The 15,300-nt window shown below is 38.6% G+C and overlaps 1 long non-coding RNA gene across 2 annotated transcripts; it reads right to left on the bottom strand.

Moving 5' to 3' along the window:
* Positions 1-2,012: 2,012 nt before the first annotated feature.
* LOC143856408 (uncharacterized) lies at positions 2,013-10,900 on the bottom strand. Of its 2 annotated transcripts, XR_013238191.1 has the most exons (4): positions 9,721-10,900; positions 4,770-4,979; positions 2,703-2,758; positions 2,013-2,229 (listed from the first exon to the last, which is right to left on the bottom strand). It is a non-coding gene; the product is annotated as an uncharacterized LOC143856408 (long non-coding RNA). The 2 variants fall into 2 exon arrangements; XR_013238190.1 differs by lacking the exon at positions 2,703-2,758 and having other exon boundaries at positions 9,721-10,885.
* Between the last annotated feature and the right edge of the window lie 4,400 nt (positions 10,901-15,300).

The following is a 15,300-nucleotide window of genomic DNA, read 5'->3' as shown; positions in this document are numbered from 1 at the left end:
GTCAAGCCGAGTTCGGTCGTTTCAGAAGAAACATTCAATCGTCTTAAAAAGAAGAAAAAAGAAAGTCAATCAATCAAAAAAAAAAAAAAAACTCAATCGTTCCAAAAAAAAAGAAGTCAATCAATCAAAGAAAAAGTTCAATTGTTCCAAGAAGAAAAAAAGAGAGTCGATCAAAGAAAGAATAAAAAGAAGAATCAATTTACCTTCAAACTAGGGGCATCCGCCCTGAACTATGCGTGACCTGATTCCTACTCTGGGATACATAGGCAACCTGTTTACAGGTTCGGTCGAAATCTTTGCAAAGCCTTAAGCCTTTTCCTTGAAAAGCCCTACCCCACCTATAAAGTCCTTTCGGTGTTCAGAATCAAGGATCTAGCTCCAAAACTGAAGAAGAAATAAAGAAGAGAACGGAGTTTGAAGATCTGCTAGACTGAAAACCTGAAAGGGCGGTCTAGGCAAAATTTAAGATCATTCTCCTGCTAAGTTGAAAATCCGAAAGGGCGGCTTAGGCAAAAGTTAAGGGGAAAGCCTGCTGAGTTGAAAACCTGGAAGGGCGACTCAGGCAAAAGTTAAGGCTAGCACGGACCGCAAAGTTAAAAACCCTTGAAGAGGTGACTTGGTCATGGTAAGAGAATCATTATAAGAAAGCTACAACCAGTATCAAGACTGAAGATCAAGAAGAAGTTCGAGCGAGTTCAAGTGACGTCCTAGAAACTGGGGGCATTGAAACCAAGCAATCCTAGGAGTAGTAATTAAATCCTTGAGGCATTACTGTTTTAAGGAAGAAGTCCAGTATTTATCAATTGAGAAACTATTCCTTAAAAGGATAGACTTACCAAACAAAATATTAACTAAGGCAGAAATATCACTATGTTTGTTAGCGAAGTCAATCTTTGTTATTCTAAGTTCACTCTTTCAGAGCTCCTCAATCCTTTGAGTAGTGTCTTTTATCCAAATTTTCTCTTTAGGAAGAGTCAATTGTCGTCCTTATGTCCAAATGATACAACTGTCTCAGTGAAAGAGGCCCGGTGTCGTCAGCTCCCTGCGATGATACCTAAGCCAAGTTAATCCTGAAGGACATACTTCTAGAATCTAGTCAAGGAGCTTCATTTCAAAGAAGATCAGCTCAGAAGCATTCCGAAGTAGAGACATCGAAAAGTGCAGTTTTCATAAGAAGACAATGCCCCAGAAAGGTACCTAAAGCTTGGAAGCGCTTTGGATGTGATGATGGTTGGGCAAATTTTTCAGAAAGATGAACCATTAATATTCAGAATTTTCTTCCAGTCAGTTGAATACTATCCTGGTCAAGAAATGTTTGTCTAAACACCTATTAAAAGAAAACTCCCACTTTCCAATTTCAGTATCCGAGAGAGCCGTTGTTCTAGATGACTAATTCCAGGTATTTAGATCAAGATTTCAGTTATCAAAATCCCCTGCAGAAAAGACCAACAGTCTCTTTGTATATATATATATATATCACTACAACAAAAATGGTTTTTAGCAACGGGCAAGACCGCTGCTCAAAGCAGGCTAAACCGCTACCATTACCTTTAGTAGCGGTTATTTAACCGCTACTAAATCTCTCGTCGCTATATGTTATAGCAGCGGTGAGAACCGCTGCTAAATGGACCGCTTGTGTATGGAACTATTTAGCAGCGGTTATGACCGCTACTGTTTTCAACTCTTAGGAGTCTAGGTTCGCCAATATAGCAGCGGGCTTCACCGCTGCTAAATATCTAAATATAGCAGCGGTTAAGACCGCTGCTAAATATCTGAATATAGCGGCGGTTAAGACCGCTGCTGAAGTTGTCTGCTAAATATCTAAATATAGCAGCAGTTAAAACCGCTGCTAAATATTTGAATATAGCAGCGGTTAAGACCGCTGCTGAAGTTGTTGTCACCGCAACTAAAGATCTAACGATGGACTGGGTTTTGCACCATACAGCAACGGTCTTGACCGCCGCTAAAAGTTACAGTTTTTTTAAAAAAAATTATTTTTCAGCAAATCCCAATACACGGGAATAACAAATTTGTTTGATACATAACCTATTTTACAATTAGAACCTGTTATATACACATCACATATCTTATACCATTAAAGAACTTAAGTACAAAATGATAAAGGATGGGTGAGTTCTATCATGAATCATAACCTGAACCATCAACTGACGAGTGCGACGAAGGCTCTCCGTAATGCTTTCTGCAGCAGATGTCATTCCAGCCTTCGTCCTGAAAGACAATTACAGAGCATAAGAACCTTATATAAAACTCCTTACTAATATTTAGATAAGATGTGGCCAGATAAAGGTAAGGAATGTTGCCTCTAATACTACAATTACAAAGTTCAAACAAGAAAGATAGCCAAAACAACTTTAACAGAACTAGCCTACCCCTTTATGGTCCAAACATGGTCCTTTCATGACAAATGAACTAGACCTTGGATCATGAAATGCCTACACTTATGCAGACACCTGAATTAAAAGAAAGACCACAGCTACAGAAAATTGATCTTATCACGTCTCACAAGATTTATAGGTTTGTGATTTGAGAATTTTTTTAATACATAAGCTTATGTTCCAGGAATAAGTACAAGTGAAAGACTCTATTCTAGGCAAACATCTGCTAATTGTAAATGCATCAGCATTTCGTGGATTAAAAAAGGAAATCTCACACTAAGGCGAAAAAGAATAGGTAGCACATACTATAAATTGCGTCTACGAATTGTGGACTCCTCTCCGCCTCCTAAGAGAAGCTCCCTCTGCAACCACAGTGTTCCAATTTCAGAAAAAAGGCAAAAGGAAAAGGTTTACCAAAACCAGAAAACTGATAAGAGCTAAAGTGTGATTCAACCATGTCATAAAATTGTTGCATTAGATGAAATTATATATCATTAATTTGCGGAAATGTCAAAATTGATACATGAGCTTTTGCCCAAGACATTCTTGATTTCTCGATCAAGTACAAACACTAAGGCAGCATCTCTTCTAAAACATAGCTGTCTTGTATATGGAATTTCACCAGACAATTTATTACTCGAAACATCCAACATTGCTAGATGTATCAAGTTACCAACATCTAGTGCGAGGGAGCCAGTCAATGAATTGTGAGACAAGTCAAGTGCTATTGATAGGGAAAAAGGGACAATGACTTGTCTCGGTATGGCACCACGAAGGTTATTTTTAGAAAGATTCAATGTTTCCAGTTTCTTACAGTTTCCTAGGGCTGAAGGTATGCTTCCTGTCAGGTTGTTTTCATCTAACGTGAGCAGGTTTAATTGGGTAATATTACAGATGGAAGATGGGATTTGTCCTGACAGCATATTTCCCTCCATGATCATTCTTTGGAAGATGGAATTGGGTAATATTACCCCTCCCAACTGGCTCAGATTTTACAATTCTAGACTCCACTATTTTCGAATTGCTTGCATCTACTATCCTCAGGTGCGACCTCATTCTTCAACAGCGGGTACCAACGGGCTTGCTGACAAACTGAGATCAGAAAGCTCTCATCAAATTTATTCTAGTAGATGGACAAACAGGCCGCGAACTGAAACATGATTGGAAAGCAAGAAAAGGACTAAGCCGCAGATGGAGGTGCCTCAGAATCATAACATTCATCCGGAAGTCTAGCAGAACTAGGAAACTTTAAGCTGCTTACACACTTAACAGGGGTATACGTCCCTGAAATTAAATGGCTGCTTTTGCCAGCTCTAGAAACCCTTCCCAAATGTTATCTGAAAGCCTCTCTTGCACCAACCATATCAGCCCACTGTGACTGAGCTTAACACTTTCAAATTCTTCCCAAAACAGCCCTTGCTTTAGCCTTAGGATTACCCCTGTTTTGATTGATCCAACCCAACCCAAAATCAAACAAACAGCCCTCTTAAAAGTGACTCGATCTTTAAATTTCAGACCCCAATCCTTGATCCCAAACCCCATCTGAACCTGTACTGGCCTTGCTTGTTGCATGCAAACAGATCCTCCAACAACAGCCCATCACTTCCCTCTCCTTTTATTCAAGGATGCAAACAAAATAGTGCCAAAATATCGAAATTCCCCAAATGATAACATAGCAGACCAAACGATTGAACCCAAAATGCGTAAATATTAAGAAAAACAAGCCATGCCCTATTGAAGGAAACCAAAAACAATACACATATGTCATGATTTTATGGTCACCTTACACCTACTCAGTCCATACCATCAAGTAATCATAAGGGCCTAAAATAGCATTGACATGACCATTCACTTATGTTGATATTCAACTATAAAAAGGATGACATGAGTGACTTCTCATGTGCGCTACTCTGATCCTAATCAAACAACTCCTCATTAACATTTGATACCTACCTCAAATGATCTCATGGGTACGAAATCCAAAAGTGACACAGTCGCAACTATCTCATACTTAGCATGTAATGGGGACTGAAACATAGACTGAATTGTGCTAAAATTGGGATTTAAAAAAATAGACTTGTATTGTGCGTAACAAGGGCCGAATCAGTACAAAACATGGGCTGAATCAAAGGACTGAATTGTGAAAGAACTGGGACTGATTCGGGGAGTGAACTATGGACAGAATTGTGCTAAAAACTAAGGCTGAATCCAAGGACAGAATTGTGCTAAAACAGTGAGTATATCTATGGGCTGAAATGTGATAGCAGGGAGCATATTCATGGGCTGAAATGCTAGTAGCAGGGCTGATTTGTGGGTTCAAAATGTGCATGAAACAGGGGCTGATTCATGTGTTGAAACTAAATAAATTGTTACCTGGAGCAATGCACGCAACAGTTCCCTTTAGACCAATCGTGCTGCCTTGATCTTCAGAGGAGTTGCGAATGATTTTTTAATCAAACCTCGCTATCCCAAAGTCACCCACATGGCCATTCATGTCTTCATCAAGAAGAATGTTGCTTGGCTTCAAATCACAGTGAATGATTGGAGTATGACCTTGATGGTGAAGATAATCCAATGCAGAAGCTGTAATCAAAACAGAACCGCTCCTTGAGGAAAAAATATCCAAACAGAGAAAAAATAAAAAAAGAACAGTTAAAATAAATAGGTTATATATGGGTCCATGCATGTCAAGTTTGAAATTATAAAACTGATGAAAATTGAATGGAAACCTGAAGTTCTTATCTAGGAATATATATTTGAAAAATTAATAGGAATTCAAACATCTATTCAATGTGCTCAAAGGGTTACAAATTGATTGTCTATCAGTGGTATTTCGTGCCAATAGTTGCATCAGAATGACCCATAAATACCAGTGAGTAGCCACACATAAACCAAACAATAGTATATGATCGTACAACAAAGATATCTGGATATCTAAAGCTGTAGTGAATGATCAAATAAATTAGAAATTCAGTGACCCTGGCAAGGGGAATGGATACAGGAAAGGTCAAGTGGGTTGCCACAGTGAGTTGCCACAGTTCAGTGACCCTAGGCTGAACTAACTGGGATTGTTGCCACCTCTATTGATCCTTTTGGCTCATTTCATTCGATTGCAAGCCACTAAAATTGTGAATAGATGGATGACTCAAAGTAAATGCCAATTGAAGGCATATAGCGAAATCCCGATGAGTTATGAACTGTGGCAACAAATTCAACTGGTTTCCCTCTAAGTTGGTCTACCTCACACAGTCAAGCAAACGAAAGTAGAGCTCAGCTTAAAAATTGAAGTGCATAAAGGTGATAAAGTGAATATAGTAAATAGAAGTTTGAGTAGAGAAATGAATTTGGTAACTGCCTAACCCAATTCGAACTAATGAATGAATACAACCCAAATTGGGACTCAATCCATACAAAAGTTGCAGTCCACAGGGAATGAAGAGATTTTGTCCCAATATCCTGCAGGTCATTCCTACTTGGGTTCTGTACATATTGACTTTGATTGGAGCTCAGTAGTTGTTGGAGAGAACTTTATTGCTGATTTTCTCATTAATTGTAGGTTAATGAGTATAGAACAGTTATTTGTAAGACACCCTGAATTTGCAGTCATTCAAGTATCCAAAAAAAAATATTGCACAAGCACCTCTAAAAGCATACACCAAAAGCCCCAAGTCATGAAATTCTGCCGTTCATCGGCCATGTTAAATACATGTTGCCTGATTGTCCATTGAAATACATCTCAGTGTTATCATCATGAAATACAGTTCTGTATTTGAAAGAAGTCCAATATAACAGGGTTGGTCCTGTAGCTCAATGGTTGAGGCTTTGTATCTCAACCTTGAGGTCGATGGTGATCCCAGCTTACCTACCAAAAAAGTCGAATATAACATATAAATCCACACTAGGATTTTCTTTTGGATCTTTTAACCGATAAACTGAATAAATAAGTCTCAAAAGTTGTATCCATCTAAGAAATCTGTGGAACCAATTTGTCCATGTCAGTGTTATCATGATGAAATACAGTTCTCAGCCAACGCTAACTTGCACTGAATTTCATACATGGAACAAATCATTATATGCGCTAAATGAAAATAACGGACTTCAAACTGCTTGAACCAAAATAAGATTACAAGTTACATGCATACATTAACAGGAAAGGCACGATCAAGATTAAACAAACATCAAACAACCTTATTATTGTTTTTTTCCTGTGAGGCGATAATATAAAACATATTTAGAGGAAGTACCTTGATATTGCAGTTATCTCTCTCTGTAATTTGTTGCAACAGGTGTTGGTTTTGAGTTTGCATATCATCATATGCTTGCCCAATTGACTGCAGGGAACACAAGACTTACAGCCCTATTCATGTTTTCAAAAGTAATACAGTCCACCTAACAAATGGAAAAGAAAGGAGAAATTATGAACCTCAATCTCTGATAAGTAGGCTTTGCCTTCCTCCTGTTTAGATTTCAAGACCTCAGAGAGTTTAGATATATCCCTGAATAAGAGAAAAAATTGAGATGCGGAATTTTTTAAATGGTAAGATAAGTGACTCTTGAAGCAAATTGCCCAATGTCCTGTTAAATGACAACTCGGAATTTTTTAAAATGTAGGACAGGGACATGAGATAAGACACAAGACATCTATAAATAAAATATCATAAAACTTAACTAGATTTCATGAGGAAGCAAGACGCTGCCATTCGAATCCAAAGATTTCCTTCAGTACTCATCATTAATGGCCTAGACTAGATTGATTGTGATTTGCTTCATCAGTCGTGGCAGTTGATTTCTCACATGAGAAACCGGAGCCACCGGCCTTGTATTTAATCATATCTTGCAATTCTTGTTCTGTCAAATTTTTTGACTCGAGTGAGAGCCCAATCGGTTGCCAATGTGACAGCCACTAGTTGGCAGAATAGAACTGCAAATGACCCCTTGACTTTGTTTCCACTTCCATATTTCTAATATCAACTCAGCAAAGTTCATAACCAAAAGGCCCATGTTGCAGGCAAATTTATGCTGCTTTAATGAATCAAATGGAACCAAGGTGGATCCTGACTAAGAAGACACAAATATAGGGATGGGCCTTTCGGATACATAAGACAATTGTTTGGGCCTTTGAAAGCATTTTACATAACACTATGCTGTCTCCTCAGCTATTCAACAGTTCTACTGTGTACAGATTAATCAGGCATCCTATAGTAGGTCAAACTGAAATGCCAATCTGCTCTTAATAAACTCATCCAAAATTTCCAGACCTAGATGTTCCATCATGAGCAATTGATGCACCTCAGCCTGTTTGGGACAACGAGTCAAAGAAAGTGGAAGTTCAGCCGAATCTACAAGGGGCTCTCACATGGGGAAAATAATTACAGAAATATAACTCACAAACTGTAACCACTTCTAAATCCTAATCTTTTCTTCTAATAAAGTTCCCCCATGTGTAGACTAACCTCTTAGTGCAAGTCTTTTAATGCATTTTTTTTGTAGGTAAGTTGGGGTTTTGACAGACGCTACCAGATCATTAGAAAATATAACAATTAGAGTTTTACATAACAAGTACCTGCAAAGATACAATGTCTAGGAGAGGTGGAGGAATGACAGAAAGAGAGATGCTGCTGTCTCCTTTGCACGGGCAGTCGGTTTTGGACAAGAAATCGGCTGCAGTGTTTGCCTCTCCACACGAGATATTTTCAAGGTTTTGAAGCATGCGAGGTTTTTTTTATCTTTGATAGAATGAGCTTCTTCTTCCACGGGCATTTATAGATGCCCTTAATCACATTTACAGCTATGACAGAATCCAACTCCACCCAAATATCATCAATCTCTTTCTCCATGGCAATACAGACTCCTTGATGAGTTGTGTTTATTTCAAGAGCATGGATCTCTTCCGGGTCTGTATGGATTGAACCCTCTTTGTCCCATAAGATGGCTCCAATCTCTGCTCTACCTCCATCTAGGGAGGCGCCTGTGTCTAGTCTGACCACTCCCTTGAATAACTCAAATGACCATATTTGTTTAGATTTGAAGCCCAATAGGGTAAGCCCAGACATAATTAAGCACATGAAAAAGGCTTATCATTACATCAACAGAGACTTGTTTGACGTGTCATCTGGCTTAGGATTTGGTTCTTGGTTGATTGCCATATAACCCATTGTTATAGACCAACCCCCACCCCCCCAAAAAAATAATAATAATAACAATAATAACAATAATAATTAAATAAATAAATTGCATATTTGGCCTCTAGCATTGAATTTATTGCGCTCTACTCCCTGATTCTATAGATTGGACCAAATAGCCTTCAACAACATCACCCTCCATGAAAGATTGGCCTTCCTTTGAAATGCTCCACTAGCCAATTCAACTACGCCAAAGTTGGTTAAAAATCTTTGACATAACCTTGAGAAATCCCCAACCTCTAAGTTCGCTGGGTAGTTGAGAGAAGCATCATGATTCACTTTTACAAATCTACCCTTAGAAAATGCTTTAACTGCTTTCAAGGGATAACCTATGGAAAGGTTAATAAGAATCTTATAAATTTATTGAGCAGTATGGATGAACATTCTCTAGAACCACTCGAAGGTCCAAACTAAGTAATAATCGCTCTTACTCCCTACCCCACTATTCAGAGCTGACCCAATCTTGGCGGAAGCGCCACAGACGTTCTGAAGTGAAGTTAATCCTCTTAGCACTAAAAGGAAATAATTAAAATAGAAGCTAGATAAAATTAAAAACCCAATATAGAGAAACCACTCTTGTCCGATGCTCCAAAACCTAGATCAGAAACATTGTAAAGCTTTAAGTGCTAAATCCCAACATATCTCTAATGAGCAAAGAAGAATGGTGTAGCATAACACCCACTTTCAAGTGGCCAGAAAAGTCAACGACAAATAGCAATTTAAGTAATTCGTGCACCCAGGTGCAACTCAACTTTAGCAGGCATGGAGCATTAAGAGCAAAGCAGGAGTTACAAACTACTTTCTTCTTGGTTCTAAGTTTCACAAATTGACATGTTGATGCGCTCTTGTATTCCAACTAAGTCTTGGTTCTGTGTTAACGAACAATGAGAAGATCTAGCAAATAACACACATACGCATTTCATTGTGTTTGTTAAAAAGAGAAATAAAAGTATAACAAGAGATGACAATAGTGCATAGAGAATAAATCATTGCATAGAATAAATTATAACCACCGATCAACTACTCAACATATTTTTCAAACTATTGCAATGAATCAATCTGTATTTAGAATATCATAAGATGAAACATTGCAAGTAAAATTCAAGACCTTGAAATGAAAGTTAAGCACAAGATATTCTGACCTTGAATCAGTGCATTCACGTCTATACATTTCTAAAAATAGATTTAGCTCCTCCTCACTCTCTTTCAAATCACTGACCTGTATTAAGAAAGACAAATTCCTCAAATTTCTTACAGAGAAGCAGACCCATCATATTAGTGAAATGGAATTCAGTAAGCATGAATGCAAGATAGCAAGGTCATCCCTGCAGATGGAAAAGATATCAAAGCAGAAATTATGGCATCAATTTATATCAGAAATGAAGTGAACACTTCACAGTTCACATTGACTAAACCATCTCTTTCAAGTATGACATCATAGGCTGAATTAACAGTGCCTGTTTAGCAAAACCATCACACAATGAAGAGAACAACTAAAGTATGTATAGGGAAATCAAGTTAAATTCATCAAAGTTCCATGCTCTAAAAGTCATCTGTTACATGTCATGATGGAACTCGTAGTTCCCTGTCAACACATCTCCTCTCCTCCATCTCAACATCACCTCCTTCAACAATCCACCATCAGCCTCCTCTCCTCCATCTCAACATCACCTCCTTCAACAATCCACCATCAGCCCCCTCTCCAATACATCCCAACAACCATCATCTCTATACCTTATAAAGTTCCCATTTGGAATAGACAACACAGAGACATTAAATAGCTTAAATTTGTACGAATTGTACATCAAAATACCTTACATAAAAATAACATAATGTGGCAAAATACACTACATGTGTAGATTGACTGTAATGATGCACTACTTCAAACTTAGAAATGAAATATAAAGGTTCATATATCAACCATAGAAATGGAATAAGACAAAGGGAGTGAAGTGCTTCGTGTTTGGTTAAGTACATCAAAACCCCATACAAAAAGTTACCAAAATCCATGCATGTACTAAAGAACAAAAATAGAACAGACACAAGAAACTGGCTTAAGTGCTTCCTGTTCGTTTGACCTGCAAAAAAAAAAAAAATTAGAATAAGTGACAGATTCAACAAAGTCGAAATAAATTTATTAATAAATAAAAGTATCATAATTTTTTTAATGTTCAATTTATTTTAAAAATTCAGAAGGACCATGTGCAAAAACTCAAAATATATTAATGGCCATTTTTAATGAAAAAATGTGTCAACCTCTTTGATCGAATAGGAAACATACCTTCTTCTTCTTCTTCTTCTTCTTCAAACCCTAAACCCTGAAGACCCTGAAAAGAGAAAAACGAAAAATCATAGAAGAAATGAGACAATAAAAAAGAAATAACAGAAGAAATCCTATAAAATAAAGATGGAAACACTACAGATGATTACCTTTATCCGAAATCGAAATCCACGGATTTCTTCTACGAAATTCCAAAACAGAGCGAGATTTTTAGGGCAATATCGAAAGAGAGGGAAAGGCGAAATAGTTGTCTGTTGAGATGATGATAGAGAGGGAAAGAAGTAACAAGAAGAAACCATTGAGCACAGAGCCGATGCCTTTCTCGTTTTTCTTCCTCCTATTTCTCCTCAGCCAAACCTTAAAGGAATCGCATCCTCCTTTCTTTCTCTGCAAAAACCCTCTCCTCAAAAGCTTTTTCCCCTTTTTTCCAAACCCTAAAAGTTGAGAAAGAGATTGATAGAGATGATAAACCCAAATTTCAGAGGAGATGGTAGAAGGGCTGTGACGGTGATTTGCAGAGGTGGTGGCCGATGGAGGTTAAACGGGAGAGATGAAAAGAGGGTTTAAGGTTCAGAGAAATGGAGGAAGGTTTGATGGTGGTTGATTTGGGCAAAAATGGGAATGGAAATGGGTTCTATGGAGGTGGAGATGGGGTGGAGCAGATAAGACAAGATGGGGGATAGATGGTGGTTGAAGGAGATGGGCAGAAATAGTAGATCTGACGTGGGGAGGGGAAATTGGTCGGAATCCGGCAATGCCTTGCCGGAGAAAATGAGGAAGAAGGGTTTAAGGAGGTTAGGGTTGGGTGGCTGGGATGGTGATGGGTGTTGGCTGAGATGGGTTTGAGGTAGAAGATGAAGAAGAAGAAGAAGATGGTGGAGCGATGATGGGGAAAATGAGTTTAGGAGATAGAAGAGGGTTTGGTAGTGGTAAGAATGAGGTGGTCGGTGGGGAAGGAGTATTGGCTAAGGTGGGTTTGAGGGCCGTAGAGGTGGCTGATGGAATTTTAAAGGAAGAAGAAAATGAAGAAGAGGGTTTGAGTAGGGATTTATCAGGGGAAAATGGGTTTGGGTGGTTCGGTTGATGGTGGGAAGGGAGAAGAGATGAAACGTATGAGGGACGGAGAAAATACTCGCGCGGGGCGAATAAAATTTTCGCGCCCAACTTGCTTGTATATACGAGCGGTCATATTTCATCTTTAGTAGCGGTCATGACCGCTGCAGAGTTTAGTCCTTCGAGGGACATTCAACAGCGGTCTAGACCGCTGGCTAATCCACAATTGGTGGCGGATTTTATGACCGCTCCTACATGTCCGCCCCTAAATGTCACGTTTGTTGTAGTGTATAGATCTTGTCGAAGCTTCCAGAAGGCGTTCCTAAACCATTCTTGTTAGTCATACTTCATCGTTCTTAATGTTTATTGTCTCGTTATTCCTGAAAGTCCTAGTGTCAATGTTTTCATCGGTCACGATCTTTATCGTCCCCGATTTCAGCCTTCACTAGTTTCAAGAAACTAAAGTTCATCAAATTCAACTTCGCATCAAATTCAAGTTCATGAAAAAACTCTAAATTCTTCATTGTTGAATTCATTAATTCATCTCAACCGAAGTTGTCTCACCTTCTTTGAGCCTGTTTGTGAATGATGCCACGTTTTCTGAGTCCATTTGTGAATGGTCGCATATCCTCTTTGAGCCCGTTTGTGAACGATGTCTCATTTTCGGAGTCCATTTCTGAATGGTCTCATATCCTCTTTGAGCCCGTTTGTGAACGGTGTCTCATTTTTCGAGTCCATTTGTGAATGGCCTAGTATCCTCTTTGAGCCCGTTTGTGAACGGTGTCTCAGTTTCTGAGTCCATTTGTGAATGGTCTCACATCCTCCTTGAGCCCGTTTGTGAACGATATCTCATTTTCTGAGTCCATTTGTGAATGGTCTCATATCCTCCTTGAGCCCGTTTATGAACGGCGTCTCATTTTCTGAGTCCATTTATGAATGGCCTCGTATCCTCTTTGAGCCCGTTTGTGAACGGTATCTCATTTTCTGAGTTCATTTGTGAATGGTATCATATCCTCCTTGAGCCCGTTTGTGAATGGTGTCTCATTTTCCGAGTCCATTTATGAATGGCGTCGTATCCACTTTGAGCCCGTTTGTGAACAGTGTCTCATCTTCTTAGTCCATTTGTGAATGGTCTCATATCCTCATTGAGCCCGTTTGTGAACGGTGTCTCATTCTCTTCGAGTCCATACGACTACAGTAGTCCATTTTCTTCGGGACCCGTACAACTACGGTGTCTCATGCTCTTCAAGTCCATACGACTATAGCCTCTTATCCTTTTGGGCCTGTATGACTACAGTATCCCATTTCCTTTGAGACCCGTACACTTACGGTGTCTCATTCTCTTCGAGTCCATACGACTATGGTTTCTTATCCTTTTGGGCCTGTATGACTACAGTATCCCATTTCCTTCGAGACCTGTACAACTATGGTGTCTCATTCTCTTCGAGTCCGTACGACAACGGTCTCTTATCCTTTTGGGCGTGTATGACTACAGTGTCCCATTCCCTTTGGGCCCGTATGACTATGGTGTCCCATTTTTTTCGAGTCCATACGACTATAGTCTCTTATCTCCTTTTTGGTCCGTATAACTACGGTGTCTCATTCTTGTCTCATTCTTCTCGAATCCATATGACTATGGTTTCTCAAATCTTTCCAGTCCGTATGAATACGGCCTCTTATCTCGAATCCATTTTAGAGTTGAATCTTATATTCTCATTTGCCCGTTTTAAAACGGCGTTGTATCATCTCCCATTCTACCTACCAAAAAAATAAATTCTAAGCGATGTGATTTTCACCCTTAAACCGATTCCAAGTTCTTCGTTATCCTAACTACCAGCTCACGGTGGTAAGCATAACTGATACTTGATTATGTTCTAGGACTTCATTTAGGATTTTGCATTAGGTTGCATACATTTGCATTATCAAGTGAATTTCTTGTTGATTAATGCTACGTAAAATGCTTCTGTCACTTTTGCTTTGGTATACGATGACTATGTCATCTCTACCAAAGAGGGGCATCTGTAGACACCCCCATTTTGCTGCACTTTGAAAAGCAAATGATTTAGTAGTTTCATTGAGTTTTGAGTCGGTCTTTTGCCTTAGGTCAAGCGTTCTTGCGTTTTAGGTGTTTTGAAGTTGATTCGCAATCTTGAAGGTTTCTAGGGGATTCCGTTGATCTTTGGAAAATAAGAATTCGAGTTTCCAATCAAGTGAAAAAACCTGCTATGTTTAGAATCTCTTAGGGTTTTCCCTATTTTGTGTATCTTGGGGGCATGTTGGTCATTTCTGATATGTCTGAGATTATCCCGAAGGTATGACTGAGGAGTTCTAGTTGATTCCAAGTATTTGAGAAAACCTGCTATTTTTAGAATCTCTCAGGGTTTTTCTATTTTTATCATCTTAGGGATAATTTGGTCATTTCCAATAAATCCAAAATCATCTCGAGAGTATGGCTGAGAAGTCATTTCATAAACTTTGAAAGACCTATTAAATTTAGATTTCTCAATGTTTCTCCTTTTTTTACACTTCAGGGGTATTTTGGCCTTTTCCAGTATTATTCATTTGATCCCTAGACCGTGTTTGAGAAATCTCGTGTCATTTCGTGAATTTTAGGGAACCTGCTATTTTTGAAATTTCTCAGGGTTTCCCTATTTTTTATCAATTTTTGCACCTCGGGGGTATTTTGGTCATTTCCAATGTGTTTCATCTGATCTCTAGAGTGTGTCTAAGGAGTCACGAGTTATTTCGTGAATTTTGAAAAACCTGCTAAATTTAGAATTCCTCAAGAGTTTCACTTGATTTGAAAATTTTGTGTGTCGAGGGCCTTTTGGGCATATTTAGGGGATTCCAAGTGATCCTGTTTCATATATGTAGACACCCCCATTTTGCTACACTTTGAAAAGCAAGAGATTCTGAAGTTTCGTCGAGTCTTCAGTCAGTCTTCCGCATTAGATTAGGTATTCTTGCGTTTTTAAGGAGTTTTGAAGTTTTCGCAATTCTAAAGGTTTCTAGGGTATTCCCAACAGTATCTGGAAGATGAAAGTTCAAGTTTCCAAACAAGTGAAAAAACATGCTATTTTTAGAAACTCATAGGGCTTCCACATTTTCATCTTCTTATAGATATTTTGATCATTTCCATTATATCCAAAATCATCTTGAGAGTATGGCTGACGAATCATGAGTAATTTCATAAGTTTTGGGAGACTTGCCAAATTTAGATTTCTTAGAGTTTCTTTTATTCTTGCACTTCAGGGGTATTTTGGTCTTTTCGTGTGTGATTCATTGATCCCTGGACCGTATCTGAGAAATCTCGAGTCATTTCGTGAATTTTAGGAAACTTGCTATGTTTGGAATTTCTTAGGGTTTTCCCTAGTTTCACCACATTTTG

The sequence above is a fragment of the Tasmannia lanceolata genome, unplaced genomic scaffold (assembly GCF_043159265.1).
Source record: "Tasmannia lanceolata isolate RefF3 unplaced genomic scaffold, GAP_Taslan_0.1 ptg000023l, whole genome shotgun sequence".
Lineage (NCBI taxonomy): Eukaryota > Viridiplantae > Streptophyta > Magnoliopsida > Canellales > Winteraceae > Tasmannia > Tasmannia lanceolata.
Note: the sequence above shows the minus strand (reverse complement) of the source record. Positions and strands in the feature narration are given on the sequence as shown.